Raw genomic sequence first — 21,099 nt, 5'->3', positions numbered from 1 at the left:
TTCTTCATTCTACCCTTCTCCTGTGTTAGTGTCAACATTGAGTCACATTTTGGGGCCTAGTTTGTATGCCAAGTGCCCTGGAAATTTCCATTCACTGCCAGCCTTTTCTGGGCTGCTAAGAAGGGAGACTTTGTCCATATAGCTCTAAAGTGCTACTCACACACTTCAATCTTTGTGGTGTGTGTTTTTCTGAGCCCTACGAGAACCCTTATCTCCATGTCGTTCATTGTGTGTTCTGTGAATATGTCTTGAAGAAATGAGTTGAATTTTATGCCTATCTGGGCAGGTTGAGAAGTCCAGGGAGAATGGCCTCATGTCTTTTTAAGGGACCTTCCTTCAAGATCCCAAAGACAGAGAAGAGGAAGAACTCTTCAGTGGGGGGCTTACTTTCTGTGTTTACAGGAGAAAACAATAGATGGTGTGGGGGAAAAAGAGCAAGCTTTTCCAGGAGATCTTTCAAAAACCCTCTGTCTCATGATTTCTTTAATGGACTCATCCAGTAATCACAATGCTCTTACCATGAACTAGGGACTGTGGAAGGGGCTGGAAATTCATTATTGGACAAGATCATTAAGATACCTGGTTATATTTAATAACAGTATTTTGCCCTGCCAAGCAGAGACATATTATGTTCTGTCATAATCTGGTCCCATTAAAACCATATTCTTCAGATTTAAGTAAATAAAACTGCAATATGACAGAATCCTTCATCTGGTCTTTGGAGCCTGCAGCAAAATTTCTAGGTGGCATTGGTCCAAAGGGTCAACCAATCTCAATTTATCATGTCACCAGGTATAGAAATCATTATCATTTGATAGATGTTAATTTGTTCACATTATTCTCCTCCAAACCAGAAGCAGAATAAGAAATAATTACTTTATCTCTGGAGACCATCAGAGCTTTAGAACTAATGTGAACATTGAAATAATTGTAGAATATTTGCTTTTATTTTCTAGTAGCTATTTGTTTGCAGTTTGGCATCCTGGGTTTGATTCCTTTAGAGATTCAGGATGCTCTTTAGTGATTAGGGCTTATTGTGTTTAGGATACATGTACACTCACATTTTCCCAAGTGAATGTGTACATGAATTGGAATAAATTTTTTTAATTTTCAGGTGAGCTTAAAAATCTGAAAGGTGTGTGTGTGTGTGTGTGTGTGTAAACCCCACAACAGAGCAGCAATCTTATATGGATTGCATTGTCTCCCCAATCCCCACCCAGTATTCATGTCTAACTAATGCTTTTCATCTCCAACAGTACATGAATATGTAAGTGCAAGCATTGCTTATTGTGAACTAGGAACAAAGAGGAGAGCTGTAGATTTCAATGGGTTTGGACCATAATGTGCTGCTTTCCTGATAATAGGCTCTCTTGGCATTGAAATGAAAAGCAAACATATCATTAAGAAGGAGCTCCATAAAAACTGTCTGCCATATATCTTAAGCTTCATTAGTTTAGATTAATGACTCACTTGATATACATGACAATAGGTGAAGCAAATCTTTGTTTATTTATTGACAATTAAATGTGGTGCTGACAAGCATAAACAGGCTTCCCTCTGATTAGTTCCATGTTTTAAAGTAACTTTGTGTTATAAAACTTGTTAACTACAGTATCATTTTATTGAGCTCTGCTGGGTGAATGATGTGATCTACATTGAAAGACATCAATATTGCAGCCATTCTTGGCAGCCACTGAAGCATTGTGCTCACAGATTGGAGTTGATATCTCATTGTACAAATTCAGGGACCCAGAAAATGTCAAGTTATTGAGCCTCTGCCCTGGGAGGACAATGTTCTATTCATGGAATGGGTTACAGACTGAAACCAGAACAGGAGGGTAAGATTCAAATTGGTTTCATGGCTTTGCTGAAGACCTCCCTGAAAGACAGTGCTTTGAAAGCACAGAACTTTTCCCAGTGTATCCTCCTCACATAAGGCAAAGAAGTGTCTAAATACAGACAGTGCCTTCTGATTAGAATGCTGCTATCAGATTAAGTAAGCTTGCCTGAAAAAAAAAATCCACAAAGAAACATGCTCTTAGTACAATGCTGATTCAGATGGCAAATATAAACTTACCAGGAACACACTGGAATAGTGACACTATTTTAGAAGAACCTGAGAAATCAGAGGAGAAAGAGGAAGAAAATGAATAGAAGGAAATGAATAGAAAGGGAAAGCAGTGTAAGTTTGTTTGCATGCTGGAATCTCTAAAATATTTGTGGATTCCCTTTCTAGGAATCCAAAAGTTAGAGGCTGTTAGAGGTGCTTAGTCCTTCTTATCACAGACACCCCACTGTTCTTAGCAGCACCCTTTAAGGTGCTTGCAGCCCTCAACAATATATTTAGGAAAAACTTGTTTAGAAGGAGGCATGAAACAAAAACCACATTGCAGTTGAATGTGATGAAATGACTCCATTTTGAACTGTTCTCTGTAGAACTTCCAGGCAAAGTGAAAAATGAACTCTTAAACATCTGGTGGGAGAACTTGTTAGACCAAAGAAAGCAGGCTCTTCTACACAGCCATTCCTAGTGTTGTGTGAGGGTGGATGGCCATGGAGATAGGGTTCAGTAAAGCATTTCTATCTATAGGATAGAAAATATGCATACTTTCCAATGAACGCTTTGGGGCATAATTTCCAATGATCTTTCCAATGAACGCTTTGGGGCATAATTTGCATAGAAGAGACAGGGTGGTTCTTCTCTAACTATTATCTGACCCTAACTACAGACCTGGCAATAGTTGCATGCTTAGAAGCTCAAAGTCTTCCTAGTACTAATTGTGAAGGCTTAATTAATTTAACATGAAAAATCTTGGTTCCTAGAAAGAAATAGTAGAGAAGTAACTCTTTAAATGATTTTTCCCTTTGGTTTGAGCCATGTGTCCCCTCCTCACACCATTTTCTTCCTCATGGTCCAGATGGTCTCATCAGAGGGCGCAGTAGTCGCATAGGTGAGTGGGCTGATGCCTTCACATCTGTGTAGCCAACAGGGGCTTCAGAAGGTAATGTTGTGGAGCAATAAACATTTGACTTCATGTCATATCCTTCTACAGAGTTGGTTCTTTTGCAATGTACTAATTCCTCCTTGAAAAAGAAGGCAACTCTGGTGAGGCCTAGTGACCAAGGAACAAACATGGCACTCAAATGGGAATCAACAGAAACTTTATTCAGTCAATCTCTGCTTTCTTCTGTTTGTACTTAAAGAATTGGAAGACTCACTAAAGCATCAATATGCTGGGTTTTTCTGTTTTCCAGCTTCTTGCATGGGATTTTGGTCCTCCATTCCTTGCTTGCTTGCTTGCTTGCTTGCTTGCTTGCTTGTTTGCTTGCTTGCTTCTTTTCTTCCTTCCTTCCTTCCTTCCTTCCTTCCTTCCTTCCTTCCTTCCTTCCTTCCTTCCTTCCTTCCTTCCTTCCTTCCTTCCTTCTTTCCTTCCTTCCTCCCTCCCTTCCCTTTCCGGGATTGGTATTTGAACTTAGGGTCTTGCACTTGTTTTCTTTTATCATGTGTGCCTGTCCTGAAGCTTGAATCTAGATGCTTTTTTGCTCTACCACTTGAGCCACAGCTACACTTCTGGCTTTTTGGTGTTTAATTGGATTTCCTGCCTGGACTGGCTTCCAGTGAAGACCCTCACATCATGGCCTCCTGAGTGATTAAGATGACAGGTGTGAGCCACCAGTGCTCAGCTAGGGTCTTGCACTTTTAAAAGCAGGTGTTGATCAACACTTTTAGCTTTTTTGCTTTAGATATTCTTTACATGAGGTCTCCTCTCTCTCTCTCTCTTTCTCAGTTCAGGGACATCCTTGGACTTCCTGCATAGCTGGGGTTGCAGACATGCTCCATTCCATTGGCTTATTTTGATATAGAGTCTTACTAACTTTTTGCTGAGGCTAGTCTTGAACTATAATCTTTCTATTTCCACTTCCCAACTAGCTGAGATTATGGGCATGAACCACCATTCTGAGGCCTTTTGGATAGTTGTTAAGTTGCTTGCAAACAAGTCTCACTTTACATCACATTATTATATCTTAAGAAGAAAGAGCTGACTTAGTCGGCTTTTTTGTGAGTAAACTTTTTTTTAAACTGCTGAGTGGGAGATTGGAGATTGTAATATATATTTATCTAAAATTATGTAAGGTTTAAAAGATAAATTAACTAGGTAATGCTTTCTCATTGGACCATGGAACTGAAGATAACACAGAATTATATAAAAGAATTTAATGTCACCTGGTACTGGTGGCTCACACCTATAATCTTAGCTATTTAGGGGAATGAGATTTGAACATCAAGGTTTAAAACCAGACTAGGCAGGAAAGCCCATGAGGCTCTTGTCTTTAATCAACCAGCAAAAAGCCAGAAGTGGAGGCATGGCTTAAGTGGTAGAGTGCCAATTAGAGGCCCTGAATTCAAGCCCAAGTATCTGCACAGACACACACATACACACACACACATACACACACACACACACACACCACACACACTCACACACAGACACAAAGTTAATATATAACATTTTCTGTTGCCTCCAGTGATAGGAGAGTAGTCACAAACTAAATTACACGTAAAACATATGCAACTTTAAAATGATAACCTTTTCTTTTCACCAAAGAAACAACAGAATAGGTAGAGACAGCTAGACTCTCCTAAGGCCAGATTAAACTGAAGCTTTTAAAAGAGTTTTATTTTTTTAAACAAGGACCTTTGTGATCTATATCTGTTATGTGTTGTCAATTAGAAGAAGATACTCATATACTAACTTGGATCTGCTAAAGCTAATTCTGTCCCAAAATACTTTGGTTATTTTATTTGCTTCTCTTTTGTTCGCAAGACAGCTTCTTCTTTCCCAATTGCACCCCTCTTTTTCCTCTTCAAGTGTTCTGAGGATTAGAATACAAATGATCATTTACAAATTGAAGGTTAACACAGAGATGCATTGTGCTTGTGATGCGGATGAGTAAAAACAAGTCACAAATAAGAACAAATAGCAGCATTCTCCCATGGGAAGAGCCTTCTGCATTGATTTATTATTTCCCAGCTTGAAATGTGTCACCATTGTAGTTCCACTTGATTATGAGCCTTTTTATCACTTCCCCTGGCTGATTCAACTTGAGTGCCTCTGACATTTGCAAAGTTCCTCCAGAATTCTGCTAAGCAGCAGGGAAAAGCTTGTTAATGAAGAAATAACAAGTTGAAGATTTGAACAAATATTTAGCTGATTGAGAGGATGTATACAGTTAATTTATTTTAAAATCCTGATGAATGAAGAAACTTGCTAACTACTGTGCTTTGCTTATGTTGGCTAAACATGGGTTCTGGTGGAGTTTTATCCACTCCAATGGGTACTTTCATCTCCTGATTCTATTATAAACTAAGTGGCCACCCATACCTGCCAATGAACTTGTTCTATTGTGTTTTTCTATTTTTTTTAATCCAGAAACAGTAAACACAATTCTCATCAGATGTGTTACAAACTGCCATACTATGGAGAGATTTATGAAGGTGCCATCAAGTTATTGTGGAACCGTTCGTTTATAACTAAGTGTCTGCTGAAAGGGAACTATAAATGATAGCAGTATTTTCATCATTTCACAAATCTGTATGAAAAAGAATGTAGGGTTCTGTTATTATTGTTATTATTTTTATTGCTTCCTACAGCAGCATGGAAACACTGTGGGTTGTATGCCCTTTGAGGCTATGTTTAAAGTCCTAATGTATGGTTGCCGTTGTGGTCTTAGAACTAAGGTGATGTTTTATATCAGTCAGAAGCAGAAGCTGTGAAAAGGAACTCGATGCTTTCCTCAGGATTCAAGAATGAATGAAGGGGCTCTGGGAGCCTGGTTGTGTGGTGTCAGGCCCCTCACTGATGGAGCTGGAAGTCCTTAGCAGCTCCTGCTTTGATCCATAACACCCTTCTGGGTCTTTTTCCTTGGAAGATTTGGAAGATGGCTTCTTGGTACTCTCCTAAGATAGATACCTGGGCTCTCAGAGTGCTTTTAGCACTGTGATTTAGTGTCCTGCACTGAGAATAGAGTTGTCTCACAAAGAACACTTTGAAAAATGCTCTTCTTTAAACCCATACGTTAAGAGTGAAGGTAGAAAAAAAATCAATGGATTCCCACATGGGTGTTTCTTAACAAATGTTCGTTCCTGTCTGTTATGATATCCAGAATGGGAATACCTCAGGGTAGGCAGAGAAATTTAGAAGTCATGCAATTTATAAATGAAAAAGCTTGAATACCACCCCTTTACCCATACACTCTGTAGAAGGCTCCAGTGAAATGATCCCAAGCAAGAAAAGCAGACATCTGTTTCTCAAGCAAGTCTTCAGAAACTTTGCACAGTCATGGTTGTTGGCTGAGCTAGAATTTGCCTCATCTCGCTTTCCCCAGAGTTTCATTTGTGTCTTCATGCCTCCAGGAGTCCTACAAAGATTCGTTTCTCAGTGATTACAACAGGCATGGCTTTAGGTTTTTAAAAGGTCGCTTGACATAAAAGGCTGCACCTATGTAGTCTTAGAAGGCCATATGATAGACTATGCTTCGAGTAAGAGCAGGAGAGCCATGGAGGATGGCTGCACTGGACACACGGATGAAATATCCAAGCCAGGGCGCGCTGATCTGAAGCTAAGAGCTGAGTTCATCTGCCTGAAAGGAGTTGGAGGAGTCTAGAGCCTTCCTTTTTTCTTTTCAGTTGTGCCATCTCTATTTGAGAACCCTTCCCCCCACTAGCAACCCCCTCGGTCCCCCAATTCTCAGGGCACATTGTGGGCATATTAAGTTTGAGATGACAAAACTATTTAAATGAGATCTATTTTATCGTGAGTTGGAAATACAGAATTGTTTTCCTAAAATAGTTCACGTGACTCCAAATGTAGAGCCACTGACCAGCTCCTTATGCTCTATTGACGTGTAGTCATTGTTCAAACCTATGGCTTTCTGGAGGAAGCTTTGTGTAGCAATGCTTAGCAAAGTGGCATTTTGATTTGGACACATTAGATATTGTCCCAGTGTTGTCCAAAGGGTAGAATATTTCTGCTCCCTCATCTAATGAAACACCAAAACCCATGTTGTACTATGATGGGGAGGGATTGATTGTCAGGGTGAGGGGAAGAAAAATCAGGTTGGAAAATTTGTAATTTTCTCATAAAAGCTGATTTTTGGATGTCTTGCTACAGGGTTCTTAGGAGGAAATATTGTCTGTATTACTCACATTTACAACTTTAAAAATTATTTATTCATGATATTTGTTAGTATTATCCCCACCTCAGGTCCTCAGCTCCACCCAGACCTGAGCTCCTCCCTGCCTTAGAGTTTTAGCCATAAAGCTGGCCACTCCCTCTCTCCACCCAGACCTACCTGCGCCTACCAGTAGCCCCACCATATTGCTCCCTCTCCTGGGGAAGATATGGCCCTTCTAATAAACCTTATAGTAATCACTCTCCTGTGTGTGTCTGCCTCTGTGTGGTCCCTTGGGATGGTCGTGAAGGATCCTTACAGTATTAATACCCAAATTGAAATGCAAACTCTTGCAGAAGAATTTCAGTAAACATCTCATCCTCATCTTGTTTCTAATTCACTAAGAGATCAGAAGTAATGGCACTGTATGCAGTTACACTTGTAGAGCATCTAAGTTTATATGTAAATAGATTTAATATAAAGCATGGTTGTTTACTTTTAATATTGATGCTGGGAAGTGAATTTGGACTTGTTGATGGATTCTATTTTAAGTTCAATCATTGGCAGATGTTAACTGAACTACGAAAGCATCATTTGGCTACAGTGGTTTGTTAGCCTTGGGGATGTATCAGTTTAAAAATGGAAGTACACTCATTACTGAATCAACATTATGTATCAGCATTCTGGATTATGCATCATACGAATGGATATTATCAAGGATGACAAATTACCGTTGTGATGCAACTCACAAATGTGGAGGTTTTGACTTTTGTTCTTTATCCTGTCCATAATCTTTGCTAGTAAAAACCATGCTATAACAGTGCTTTTCTAGTCTTATTAATAAGAGGCAATGTTACTGTAATTGAACAAAACAGAGTCTCTTCTTAATATAGAGATGTTTTTAGAACAGAGAAGGGTGATTCATCAGCCTTAATGGGAACATCCCTTGAGACTATCCAGCTTTTCTTCCAAATTGTGTTCACAAAGAAACCTCTGCCTTTATCATCTATTTTCCTGGGGACATTTATTTATAAAGAGTAAGTTTGTAAGTAGCTTCCACTTATACATCAGGTAGGTCTGTCTTTATACTAAATTGAAATCTACTATAAAGTTACCTTTTCAGTCTTGGAGATCAGACTCAGAGCCTTTTGCATATTAAGCCAACACTTCTATGAAGCTATTTATTCCTCAACCTTAAAACTACATTTTGGAAGTTGATTTACCTCTAGGTTTCCCTTTTAGCTTGCTTGATCATGGGTATTCATTAAAAAGTTGAATTTTAGGTCCCCAAATTGTGGAGCCAGAGCTGGCATTTGTGCATTCCTAGGCAGAGGAAAAACTCTGCTAAGTGGCCACATGGCCTATTTTTCTGTCAATTTGCAAATTGTGTCAAAACCATTTTTTATTATTGATGGCTTAGTGAGCAAACTAGACATAGATTTTTGATAAATCATATTTGGAGTTTTCTGACTTTGTGCTTGCAGATCTGAGAATCATTTTATGGATCTGTGTTGGATGGTTCAATTGCTAGCTTAATTTGCTGATACTTATGCTTACTGGTCATCTCTCGCACATCAGCGACTAGACCAGCAGAGTAGTAGCAAGTGTGTTTGAAGCAGACACTTTGTACACACCTGACTTATGGAGCTTGTCCACTTGGAACAGCTAGCTTGTGGATGCCTTGTTACCAGGCCGAATTGAAACTTGTGCTAGATTTCAATAGTGATAGGTCATGTCGGGGAAAGCCCTGGTTTTTGAGAGGCTATCTTAGACATTCCAGCTTCAGCCAAGTCCTTGCTGAAAACAGCTACAGGAGTGATCTCAGCTCTGTCTTGTCACAGAAAATCACTTTGGAAGAATGTCCCAATTGAGTGCAATTCAAAAAAGAAACTGATGATTAGTCATTATTGTTTTAAACCAGGAAGTTTGATGGGTGATTGGTTGCACATCAGTAGATAAATGAAATGTTTGGCATAGCTGTGGATCCTCTTTACAAATATATCACATTGAATGTGTAAGGGAGATGATATTTAATTTCTGGGGGTAGCATCAGGGGTAGTAGTACTTATCTGAAGTCTCTTGGGCCCATTTTATTTCTTGTTTTATGTGTGGTGGTATTATACTGCCCTCTGGTGGCAAGTACACATATACATGGAATCTAGTACAGCTACCCTGTTCTATTTGTGAAAAATCATTCAAAGAAGAAAATGCACACTGTGGTTCAAGTGGTAGAGCGCTAGCCTTGAGCTGAAGAGCTGAGGGACAGCACCCAGGCCCAGAGTTCAGGCCCCATGACTGGATCCCCCCAAAAATAAATAAATAAAATAAGAAAATGCACAAACACAAAGCACCTCATAAACCAAGACTAACAAGGAAAAAAATCATGTGGAGAAATATAGTGAGACTTATGCAAATGTAATCACAATGCAGGTGTTCTTTGCTCTGCTCTGATGCTTTTATCTCCTGATCACTGTTGAATATACCATAGGTTCTAAGGAAGTTCTGTTGAAAAAAATCAGGGAACCTTCCTTCTCATCCTTTCTACTACAGTAGGGAAGAGAAGACATAACACTCAATGGGAAAAGTGTATTTCCCTCCTCCACACCTTATCAAGTGAAAACGAATGCTCCTCAGCACCTTCAGTGATTTGCTGGACCTTTTTGATGTGGGCAGAGACAGCTGTGAGGTGAGTCGTGTGGAAAGTGAGTAGGCAGTGGAAAATGAGAATGTTCAGGTGTGGGTTTCCTGTGATATTGCACCCCAGTTTTGCACACATCAGCAAGACACACTGTCAGAAAACAAGACAAAGGCAGTTGCTGTTGAATGACTCAGCACATAAATGGCCACCTGGGTCAGGCTTCCCTATTCTATGGTGGCCTCAACAAGGACCTAATGGGAAAATGGGAGTTGATGGGGTGCATCATTAGGAATACGTTTCCTTCTTGAAGCCAGAGTCAAGAAGTAACTCAAATACTTTTGGAGCTCAAAAACCTATACCGTATAAAGTTCACAATTTTTTTTCTAGAGATAATATTTTTGAGTCAAAAAATTAAATTGGGGCTGAGAACGTGGCTCTGTGGTAGAGCCCTTGCCTCGCATACATGAAGCCCTGGATTCCATTCCTCAGTACACATAAGCAGAAAAATCTAGAAGTGGTGCTGTTGCTCAAGTGTTAGAGTGCTAGCCTTGAGCTGAAGAGCTGAGAGACAATGCCCTGGCCCAGAGTTAAGGCCCCACATCCGACAAAAAAATAAATAAAAATTTTGTTGTATATGTGCCATCAAAGGCACAATGGAACAACACTTATTATAGGAAGTAATGAGTATATATATATATATATATATATACATATATATGTATATATATGTACACATTAAGTCTAGCAAACAGGAGAAAACTTTTTTTTCTAAGTAAAATATGCTTTTTATTTGAACTGATGGTGTTGAAATACAGTATTTTATCTTTAAAGGTTGGAGTAAATTTCTCTTAACATAATATGTATTACTGTAATAGCATCTAGTTAAGATTTCATTATGACATTTCAGTTCAGTATAATATACAATCCCTGCCATGTTTTTATAAAACATTATGCTGTATGAGATATTCCCATTAAATACAATTGCAGAAATGACTGATGCTTAAATTCAATGACAGTTTCTATCATTATTAAACTTCATTATAAAATAAAGTGTGTGGGTGGAATTGAGGCTTGATGCTTTTGTAATTTCCTCTCTACCTTTTCAATGTACTTTTCAGTTACATCAACTGAATCATTTCATCTTATAGATGCGAAGATGAAGGAAAAGAACAAAAACATGGCCATTAAGGGAAGCAGAGCAAATGTGCATACTTAATGGAAACCATTTTGACATTTTGCATTTGATTCCATGCTGTACCTACTCAAACAATTTCAATGGCATATTAGAACAAAATGCTCCATTGTGCTCTTCACTAAGAATGCAAGTAATAGACTTCAAAAATTACCTTTTCACTGAAAGTATTATCTGCTGGAAATGAAGAAATGTTTTACATTATGAGAGGCTAAGAGCAGGAAGAGCGAACCAGGACTGGCTGAGTAACTCCTACAGGGGTGGGCAGATTTGACTCTTTACTTTCCAAAATGCATTCTTTCCTTCAATAAAGCACAGTCGCAACATTTCTCTTTAATATTTCAGGCTTTAAGAGTATGAATTCTAATTTGCTACATCTCCTGAGTGTATTTTTACTAATGGAAGTGAAGGCTATCCTAGTTGAAATGGTGCTCCGATTGCTGTTGGCTAGAGGACCACAGGGTAAAGCAGAGAGATCACTTGTATGCTGCCTTTGATTCTGGGAAGAGAAGTCCTTATAAAATGGAATAGAGAATTAAAAAATATCTTGACATAGGAAAAATAATTAATTGGCCCCCATTCTGTGATACTGACAATTATTTGGGAGCCAAGGTAGTTCCTGTGAATTCTACTAAAGAGATGGCTTATTAGGGGTATTTTGGGATAAGATAAGAAAGAGGATGTCTATCCATTTGAGGAACTTGTTCCAGCTCTGGAAGTTATACACACATTTTACACCATTCATTAAAATACTTTCATGCAGAAATATCTTATTTGGTTTCCATAGCAGCTTTTTGAAGGTTTTTGAAGCCTCATTTCATTCCCTTTCCACCAGTGAAATCAGGAGCTATGAAACAATAGGCGATTTGCACAAGTTCACACAGCTAATAAGACACATAACTAGAAAATGAACCCTTGTCTCTAGACTCTGATTGGGGAAAGTGTGGAGGTGGGGAGTAAAAGAAGAAAATAGGTCAACATGACAAGACTGGTGTGAGAGCCTAGCACGGGCCTGGGCAGGTTTACCTCTGCTTGTGGATGTGAAGTCGGGGCTGGAAATAAGGTTGATCAAAGAGAAGGTGGCGACAGAAGATGAAGCTGATTGTGTTGGCTGAGTAGTGTAAATTAACCAGATGATAAGTGATTTGGTGTCTGAAAGCAGGTTTCAGAAAAAGAAATATTGATGCCTGACCTCTGATCTCCTTGCACTTGCTGCATAGTAGCTACAATTGGGTGGCTACACAATACACATCCAGGTCCAAGGCCTAAGGCCTGCTTCACACACTCTTTGCCCATATGCCTTGGAAATCTGATGAGAAGGAACAAGTCATAGACCTACTTCCAGAAAAGAGAAAGGGATGTCAGGCTTTTCAGTACCTTCTACATTTTTCACTAGCTTCTATGTATTTTCTTTCAGATCAGCTCTAGCCCACGTTTCTAGTCCTTAGTTTATGTCACGTCCTCAAAGAACACTAATTCAGAGCGTCTCACAATCCTTTTGTTCCAGATGAAGACTTGTGTAAAAATGGATTCTTCTTGTAGTATGTAGCTTGTCTTGTAGTTACAGATTGTTGGAAAGCCTCAAAAATATGCAGAGGAAAATAATAGATCTGAATATACCGAGTGCCGGTGGAGTCTGTTTGTAATCCTAGCTACTTGGGAGGCTGAAATGGGGAGGAGGATTGTAGTTTGAGGTCATCTCATGTATACACATGAGACTACTTCTCAATCAGTAGCTGGACATGGTGCCTGTTTTTCCAGCCAGGTGGAAAACTGATATTGGAAGGATTGTGGTTCTGGCCAGCCTGCACAAGCAAGTTCTTGAGATACTACCTCCATGAAAGAAGTTGGGTGTCATGCTCTCCTGGCAAACCAGTCATAGGGGGAAGCTGATACAAAGAATTACGCCTGCTAAGCAAGTGCAAGGCCTGAGTGCGCATCTCAGTACTGAAAAATAAAAAGAGGCCTGAATTCTACAGTATCAGTTTGTGTCATATCTGATTGTGGCAGCAAATATCTTTTTGTGAGAAATAAACCAAAATCTTTGTCAAGTTACTTATGTCTATTTATACCTAATTATACTTGACTTAATCATAAAGTAGTGAAATAATAGAAGCAGGCTTATTTGAATTTCCAAAAAATTGCTGTCACAGCCAATTTCCTAAGAAAATGGAATCACCTGTGTGTAGTTTTGAAGGGAAGTATGTAAAACCTTTCTCTTAAAAACAAACTTATTTTTCACACCATTAATTAAATAAATTCAAATGAAAGCCATAATGAGATATAATATCATCTGTTAGAATCAAAAAGTAAAACAACAGTACGGTTGGGTACCAGTGGGTTCATACTTAAAATTCTAGCTATTCAGTAGTATGAGATCTGAGAATTGTCATTGGAAGCCAGCCTAAGCAGGAAAGTCCATGAGATTCTTATTTCTAATTAACCAGCAAAGAGCTGGAAGTGGAGCTGTGGTTCAAGTAGTAGAGCACCAGGCTTGAGCAAAAAAGCTCAGGACCTATGTCAACATCTTGTGTTCAAGCTCCAACACTGATGTAAAACCAAACAAAAACAAAAACAAAAAATGAAACCCACACATTAAGATTCTCAATTGACTCAATAATGAGATGAATCTCATCACATTATTGAGTCAATTGAGAATCTTCAAATTAGTACTGAGACTTTCTGACAAGAATCTATTAGGCCATGATACTGGGATAGCTCACATAAGTTGGTTTGGAGGCGTGCTAATTGCTGTTACATTGTCTGTTTGCCATTATTTTTAGACTTATAAAAATTTATTTTTTAACTGAATTTTATTATTAAGGTGATGCACAGAGGAGTTACAGTTACATACATAAGGTAGTGAGTATATTTCTTGTTGAATATTGTTAGGCTTTTTCTAAAGAACAGGATTAAAAAAACATACTTAGCAGCCTAATATTTTCAATTCAACTTCAGGATTTAAGAATTTGCAGTTAAGATCCTCTGTGTTAAATAAAGATGAGAGAAAAGGAAGCGACTTTTCTCCCTTACATTCCATAAAATCTTAGCTGGGACGCTTTCTAACAAAAGCTAGATTAAGAAAAAAAAACAACCAGGCCCTGAGTTCAAGTCCCAGGTCTGGTGGGCATACAACTCACACCCCTGTCTCCACCTCCCCCACCCCACAATAGTAAATGATGAGAATGTAATTTAACTGTCATGGGAAAACAGGATGGAGATTCCTTTAAAATTGCAGCACACCAATGCCACTTTTTTTAGAATAGTCATTTGGCTGAGAGAGCATGTTGGTAGAGAGCATGCAATAATAATAAACAATTCTACTCGGTATCTCTCTGGTTTAGACTGAATATGTGGGCAACTATTAAATCTCTCATGGAATAGGTGGGCTAGAGATAGCGTAATTCATATCTGAAGTTTATTATTTTTTGTTTTTTTATTGTAAAAATACTTTACAGAGGGGTTACAGTTACATGAATAAGGTAATGAGTACATTTCCTATCAAGCATTGTTACCTCCTCCTTTGTTCCCCTACCACCCCTTCTCTCCCATCTCCCAACTACTCCCCCCACCAAAGTTGTAAAGTTTGTTTTCAACATAATGTCTTGTACATCTCATTGTTACAATGGGTCAACCTGTATCCCTGCTTAAGTATTTTGTTTTTTCCCTTACACTCCCCAAATTAGGAAAGTATATATACAAGATGCAGGGCACCGGAATCAAATATAGGTCCCATGGTTTCCCTTATTTGCAATAACTAGTATATGTCTAGGACAAGCAGAAAACGTCAAAAGCTATGTACATATGGACATATAAGATGATGTTAAGAAATGAACCCTAAGACAGGGACACAGTGGTTTTTTTCTTCCTTGTTATTATTTATTTTTGTTGGCTGTGGGGCTTGAACTCTGGGCCTGGGCACTGTCCCTCAGCTCTTCAGCTCAAGGCGAGTGCTCTACCACTTGAGCCACAGCGCCACTTCCGGTTTTCTAGTGGTTTATTGGAGATAAGAGTCTCACAGAGTTTTCCCGGGCTGGCTTTGAACCGCCATCCTCAGATCTCAGCCTCCTGACCAGCTAGTATTACAGGCGTGAGCCCCCGGCGTCCGGCTTTGTTATTGTTTTTAACGTACTTATAATGTACCATGTGATTTTTTTTTTTGTTTTGTTGATATGTTCCTCCCCCACGGTATAACCCGTTTTCACTTTTTTAAAAAAATGTTTTTTTATTGTGAAAATACTGTACAGAGGGGTTACAATTACATGAGCATATTATTTGTGTGTGTGTGTGTGTGTGCAGGTACTGGGGTTTCAATTCAGGGCCTGGGCTCCGTCCCTGAAATTTTTTTACTCAAGGCTAGTACTCTTCCACTTGAAGAACCACAGCTCCACTTCTGGCTTTTTGGTTGTTAATTGCAGATAAGAATCTCATGGACTTTCCTGTTCAAGCTAGCTTTGAACCACAATCTTCAGATCTAGCTAGGATGATGGGCATATACCAGTGGTGTCCAGCTTGCAGTTTCTATTTTTTTTTAACAAATTTTTTCATTGTGAGAATACTGTACAGAGGAGGGGTTACAGTTACATGAGCAAGGTAATGAGTACATTCCTTATCAAGCATTGTTGTCTCCTCCTTTGTTTTCCCCCTACCATTTATTTCATCTTAAAGTCAGGTTACATCTCCAGAGAAGGCAGACTCTAAACTCTCTCTGAAGAAGCAATTGCCATCATCTTCAGCTGAGAATTTCTGATGAACAGTTTTTATATGAGAGCATCTGCCATCAGCTGAAGAACTGTGCTCCCAGTTGAACTGGTTATTCATCATTAGCAAGTTGGATAAATGGTTCATCACAGAAAGTACCTTAGTGCTTGGGAAATCAGCAAGGCAAGATTCTGATACTGTACTTATTAAGAAGAATCAGGCACTTGCATGTGCTGAGGACGAAGTAGAAGGTATTTGTTCACAGTGATATTCAGAGGCTCAATCATCAGGTAAGGATATGCAGAGTAATCCCTAACCCACACATTTGTGGAAGGCTAGAGGGCAGGGCCTCTAAGGTACCAAGGAACTTGGCTCTTGTTGACTTATTGTCAGAAATATAAGAAGCTTCAGTTACTCAGATTTTAGGGGAGTGAGGGAAAGACTGATGGAGTGCCTCGGGCCAACAGACTGAATCAATGACAAAATTGATCTTTTTGTTTTTTTTAATAAAGTGTGAATAACTGAAAGAAAGCTCATGTACTCTTGTATTTATACATCGCAGACAGGGTATTGGTTGGGGGCAATTGTTTGGCAGGATTCTGGCTTGCTGGGTATAACTCACAAGGATAACATGAAGTTTGGAGAGTGCTCTCTTTTTCCCAACAGTGCAGGTACTGGAGCTACAAAAGGGATGCTTGGTCCTCAGGTGTACCAAAGACAGGGAAATAACATTGCTCTTGATTCTTTGGGGGTAACATTATCTGTCTCATGTGGACAGGTGAGTAGGCAGAAATACATGCCCTATATAAGCACATGTTTCTTTGTGAGAGTAGGCAATAATGATTCTCATTATAATTGTTATTCAGCATGTATTTGTTGGGTTGCTCATATATGTGCCATGGTACACCTGTTATATTTTTCACACTGATCTACTAAAAAACTGAAATTATGTCTATCAAATATGAAATCATTGAACTTCAGAGAGAATTCTGTTGAAAACTGTACAGATTATTTTTACCAAATAATATTTTAAAATGGAAACTGTTGTGTCAGCTAATAAGCTGTGTCTGAAGTTCTGGGCACATATATTGGCAACTATACACAATGAAAAAAAATACCCTCAGAAAAGATGATCACCTGATGCATTGAATAGTCAAGACAGACAATGAAGCCAGGTGGTGCCTTGGTGCATAATAACTAGAACACTATGTCAAAGCACAGCAATCAATACCAAAGAGAAATCAACACATATTCAACATCGTCCTTATAGTGTTAAGCTGATTATCCACTTCAAGTAATTGAGGCAGTAAGATGAATGTGTGGAACAGCCTTTATCTTCCTCTTTTGGAATGGAGAGCTAGGTATAAAGGTTAACTGGTGTCTTATGTCGCTCATCTTTCTCTGCCTCAGTCACACATTTCCAAGCAGAGAGACATTATTTGCAATGATTAATGACTATGTAGCTTCTATCATATTTTAGCTATGCAATCAGTGTAAAAGGAGCAATTCATGGTTTTTGTCAACTGTGCACACATATACTTAAATACATAATACATGCATAAAAACATGGACATGTATATAGAACTGCACAACACTTGTGTCACCTGAAGGCTTCAGGTGCAAGAAATTCAGATACATGAAACTTCAAACAGATCTTTGTACCATGGACTTACCTGTCCCATATCTGTCCTCTAAAGAGTATGCATGCAAAAATCTGTATGCCAAGAAGACTTGTGTTCCACTTGCCCAGCTTAAAAACATGGTTGTGTGTAATCCCAGAGTAGCAATTTCTTGGCTTCATAGAGATTAAGGAATGTAGATTTCACACAAACCTTTGGAGACAACTTCCTGGATGAAATTTTCTGTTACTTCATCCTTCTCACCATCATAATAAGAGTTTCTGATCACTAACCTGATGGTTGAAGGCTCACACTGTGGTGAGCTCCTTTTATAGAGAAAAGGATCATTTATATTATCACTGTCCCAATTTTGTCTTCACAAAATCTCAATTCTTCAGCTCCTACAACATCAATTAGGAAACTCATTCTTGGCAATTTTGATCAGAATCTTCCCTATGCCCCTAACACATCAGTATTTTATTCTTCCTTTAGGGATCATCTAAAGTTGTTTCTCCTCAGTAGACCATTTCCTTAAAAACACTACTTCTTTGCTTCTTTGAGCTCTCATAGTAACCCTCATTTAGTATCTGTCTGGCCTAGTACAGAGGGCAACAGTACAACTTGGACACGCGATTCTAGTATTCAGGATATCATAATCAGTCAGTGGGGGAAGAAAAACATAATGAAAAGAAATATAAATCGGTCATGCACTGCATTGGATATGATCTTATATATTGGAAATATTAAGAAATATTAATTTTCCTAGGTGAGTATATGCTGAAAAATAATTTAAAGATGGTCTTTCCATAATTACCTGGAGAAGAGATAGCATGATCACAAAAGTAGTTTTCCAGGGAGAGGCTTATCCATTCCAGACATGCAGACCCTTGCCATTTCCCCAAATATCGGAAACCTGATGGCATAATTTGTGGTATTTGGGGGGAGGAGCTGCATTTGCACTCTAAAAAATAAGATGTTCTTGGAAGCATTTTAGCCAAAAAGCTAAAATAAAACCCCATTTCTTTGATGTTGGTCAATTGGCTTATTGACATTGTGTTTTGATCACATTATGAACAATTACACAACATTTAAATAATGATTATAAAATATTTTTGATACTTTGTGAGAGTTTTAAATCATCATTTTAGGGGGCACAGTCTAGAATTAAACACACATATTCATGTAGCAAAAGAGCTATGTAAGATTTGTGTGGGGAAGCCTAGAAGAGTATATGCCAAACAATTTTTTTATTGTGATGTACAGAGGGTTATACTTACTCAGGTAAGGCAAATAGTATATTTCTTTTTGGACAATATCACCCCTTCCCTCCCATTCCCATCCACTAGTTCATCTTCAGCATAGTGTCTGGGGAGTACCACTGTTGCATTTCTTTATACTCTGTCCCTCCATATATTCCAAACTTAAAAAAAAAATGTCTATCTTCAGGTGCCATATTTGAATTTTTTAAGTGTACATTTTTCTGTATTCAAAATTTTAAATAATGAGCATGGAGTATCAGTAAAATAAAGTGAAACAAAATATTATGTAATTTACATCATTATAAATCATAAAAGGAAAGAGAGAGACAGAGTACTAAAATACCCAATCAGATAGTTTTCCCTATCTTATTTCTACCAATTGCTTTTGAGGGCTCACACTCTAGTCATGGGATCATATTACACTTACCTTTTAAACTATTTCTGTAGCAACTAGACAGTTCCTAGCTTCTTGTTGAATGAATGCAACAATATCCTAACATATTTCCTCTAGTTAGGAGGATGCTCCCTTTTCCTCATCATCACAAGCCTCCCTCTGTCCCATTCCTTACTTAAACTATTTTTTTTAACAGTGACCTCTAGTATCTCCAAAACTCATTTTCTCCTTTCAACTGATAAGATACTTTTGTTTCCCACTTCAGTAAATGAAAACCATTAACTCTGTTTTGAAAGTTAAAAAAAAATGTAAGGATGAAAAACTGGGAAAGTGCTTGAGAGACCCCAGGCAGCAGCAGGGAGAGTTACCAGTTTCTTGGCTCTCCTGGGATCCAAGAACATCATGCAGCCCTCCCCTTGAACACCAGGCAGTCATCCCTGTTCATGCTGTGGAATGGCTGAAAATAAAAGGGAAAGGAGAAGAAAAATTTCCATGCCTGGGGGACAAGAAAGAAGTGAAAGATCAGCAGGAGAGGGTCTCTGAAGGAAAGAAATAAAGCCAATCAAGATGAAAAACAGTATTTTTCTTCCTTCTCCCCAGAATACTCTCTTGGTTCCCTTTTCCTACAATAATATGGCACAGATGCTTTGGAATACTATGAGATATGAGACAAGAATATGAACAATGAGTTGATTTTTCCCCCTCAGCTCTTCTAAAATTGGTCCTCAGCAAAGTGAAAAGGAAGATTTGATTGCTACATCCGAGTGTCTGTCAAGAATTCAAACCAAGACTAACTTTCCTCTCCAAAACTAAAAAAAGTGAAAAAAAAAACCCCACAGCTTACTGAAAGACAATTTTCCTCCCCCTTTTAAATAATATAATGTAGTTCATCGAAATCTGAGGCATACAAAGTTAAGCATTAATTACAGAAAAGGTAGTGCTATGAGTAACTTAAATTTCTGGGATGTTAACTCCTAGCCCATGTTGGACAGAATCTCAGAGTAGAAATGATTACAAATTTGCTTTGGAGACTTTGGTGTGGTTGCTATGACAACGAAAGTTTAGGGCATTGTAGTCTGCATGGAATCTCATAATGACAGATGGTCCATTATGGAACTGTACATATTTGGATATGGAAAGAAAATATATCACTCCAAAGTTCATCCATTGTGCAAATGCAGAAGAGCTGAGATATGATAACTGGGTAGGATGGCAATCAGTAACCAGAAAGAGAGGTTACGATAAAGCTTTATTCATCTTGAAAGCATGTCAACAGACAGGAAGGATGCCTATAGATCACTGTCTCTCCCTCACAGTAGGGGGAATTCTAGCCCAGCAGGTATTTATTTGGCACTATTCAGTGAATTTTCTCCATTATGACTGCACTTAGGAGTTTGAAGTACAAGTGACTAAAGACGGAGACAAAACTTTTATAGAAGCCCAGATAGGAAAGTTAGGGCTTCCAGTCCTATTCTTTGAGTGCCTTTGACAAAGTTCTAGGCTAGGCAGAAGATGGATTGGCCAGAAAGCCTGTTTCCTGGTCATTCTGTTTACATTACAATAGATAACAATTAGAAGTCAAATTGAGTAATGAAAAATAAAGCAAATGACAAATTTTGAGCAATGAGTTCCCTGAAAGTCACTATTGTAGATTCAAGGGATAAATTTGGCTAGAACTATTTGAAGAGCTTAGTAATTTTTTTTTTGTCTAAGCTGATGAGTTTACTATAAGAAAGTGTTGTAAAGGTCTGTCTAAAGACACTATTCATTGATAAAATATGTCTACATCAGAAAACAATATTCTGTTGTGACTCTGTTGTCCTTTCTAATATATGTGCATGTATGTATATATAATATGCGTGTATGACCTATCACCTATCATCCATCCATCCATCTATCTATCTATCTATCTATCTATCTATCTATCTATCTATCTATCTATCTACCTATCTAATGTGCCTGTTCCATCTTTGCTATTTTTTTATAAATAACTAAAATTTTCCAATAATGAGTGAATTTGAAGTCATGGCACAGGCTACCTGTCAAGAGAGACAGTCATGAAGACAGGTTTGAACTCAGGGCCTCATGATTTCAAACCAGATGGCCATTTGAGCCAGGTCTCA

General features: G+C 38.4%; 1 non-coding gene across 1 annotated transcript; it reads left to right on the top strand.

Annotated features, from left to right (window-relative positions):
• Nucleotides 1-18,129: 18,129 nt before the first annotated feature.
• Nucleotides 18,130-18,288, top strand: LOC122096469. Its single transcript, XR_006145309.1, has one exon. It is a non-coding gene; the product is annotated as a U1 spliceosomal RNA (small nuclear RNA).
• The last annotated feature ends 2,811 nt before the right edge of the window (nt 18,289-21,099 follow it).

The sequence above is a fragment of the Dipodomys spectabilis genome, unplaced genomic scaffold (assembly GCF_019054845.1).
Source record: "Dipodomys spectabilis isolate Male_0828 unplaced genomic scaffold, ASM1905484v1 ptg000015l, whole genome shotgun sequence".
Lineage (NCBI taxonomy): Eukaryota > Metazoa > Chordata > Mammalia > Rodentia > Heteromyidae > Dipodomys > Dipodomys spectabilis.
The sequence above is the reverse complement of the archived record's forward strand: the minus strand, read 5'-3'. Positions and strand labels throughout refer to the sequence as shown.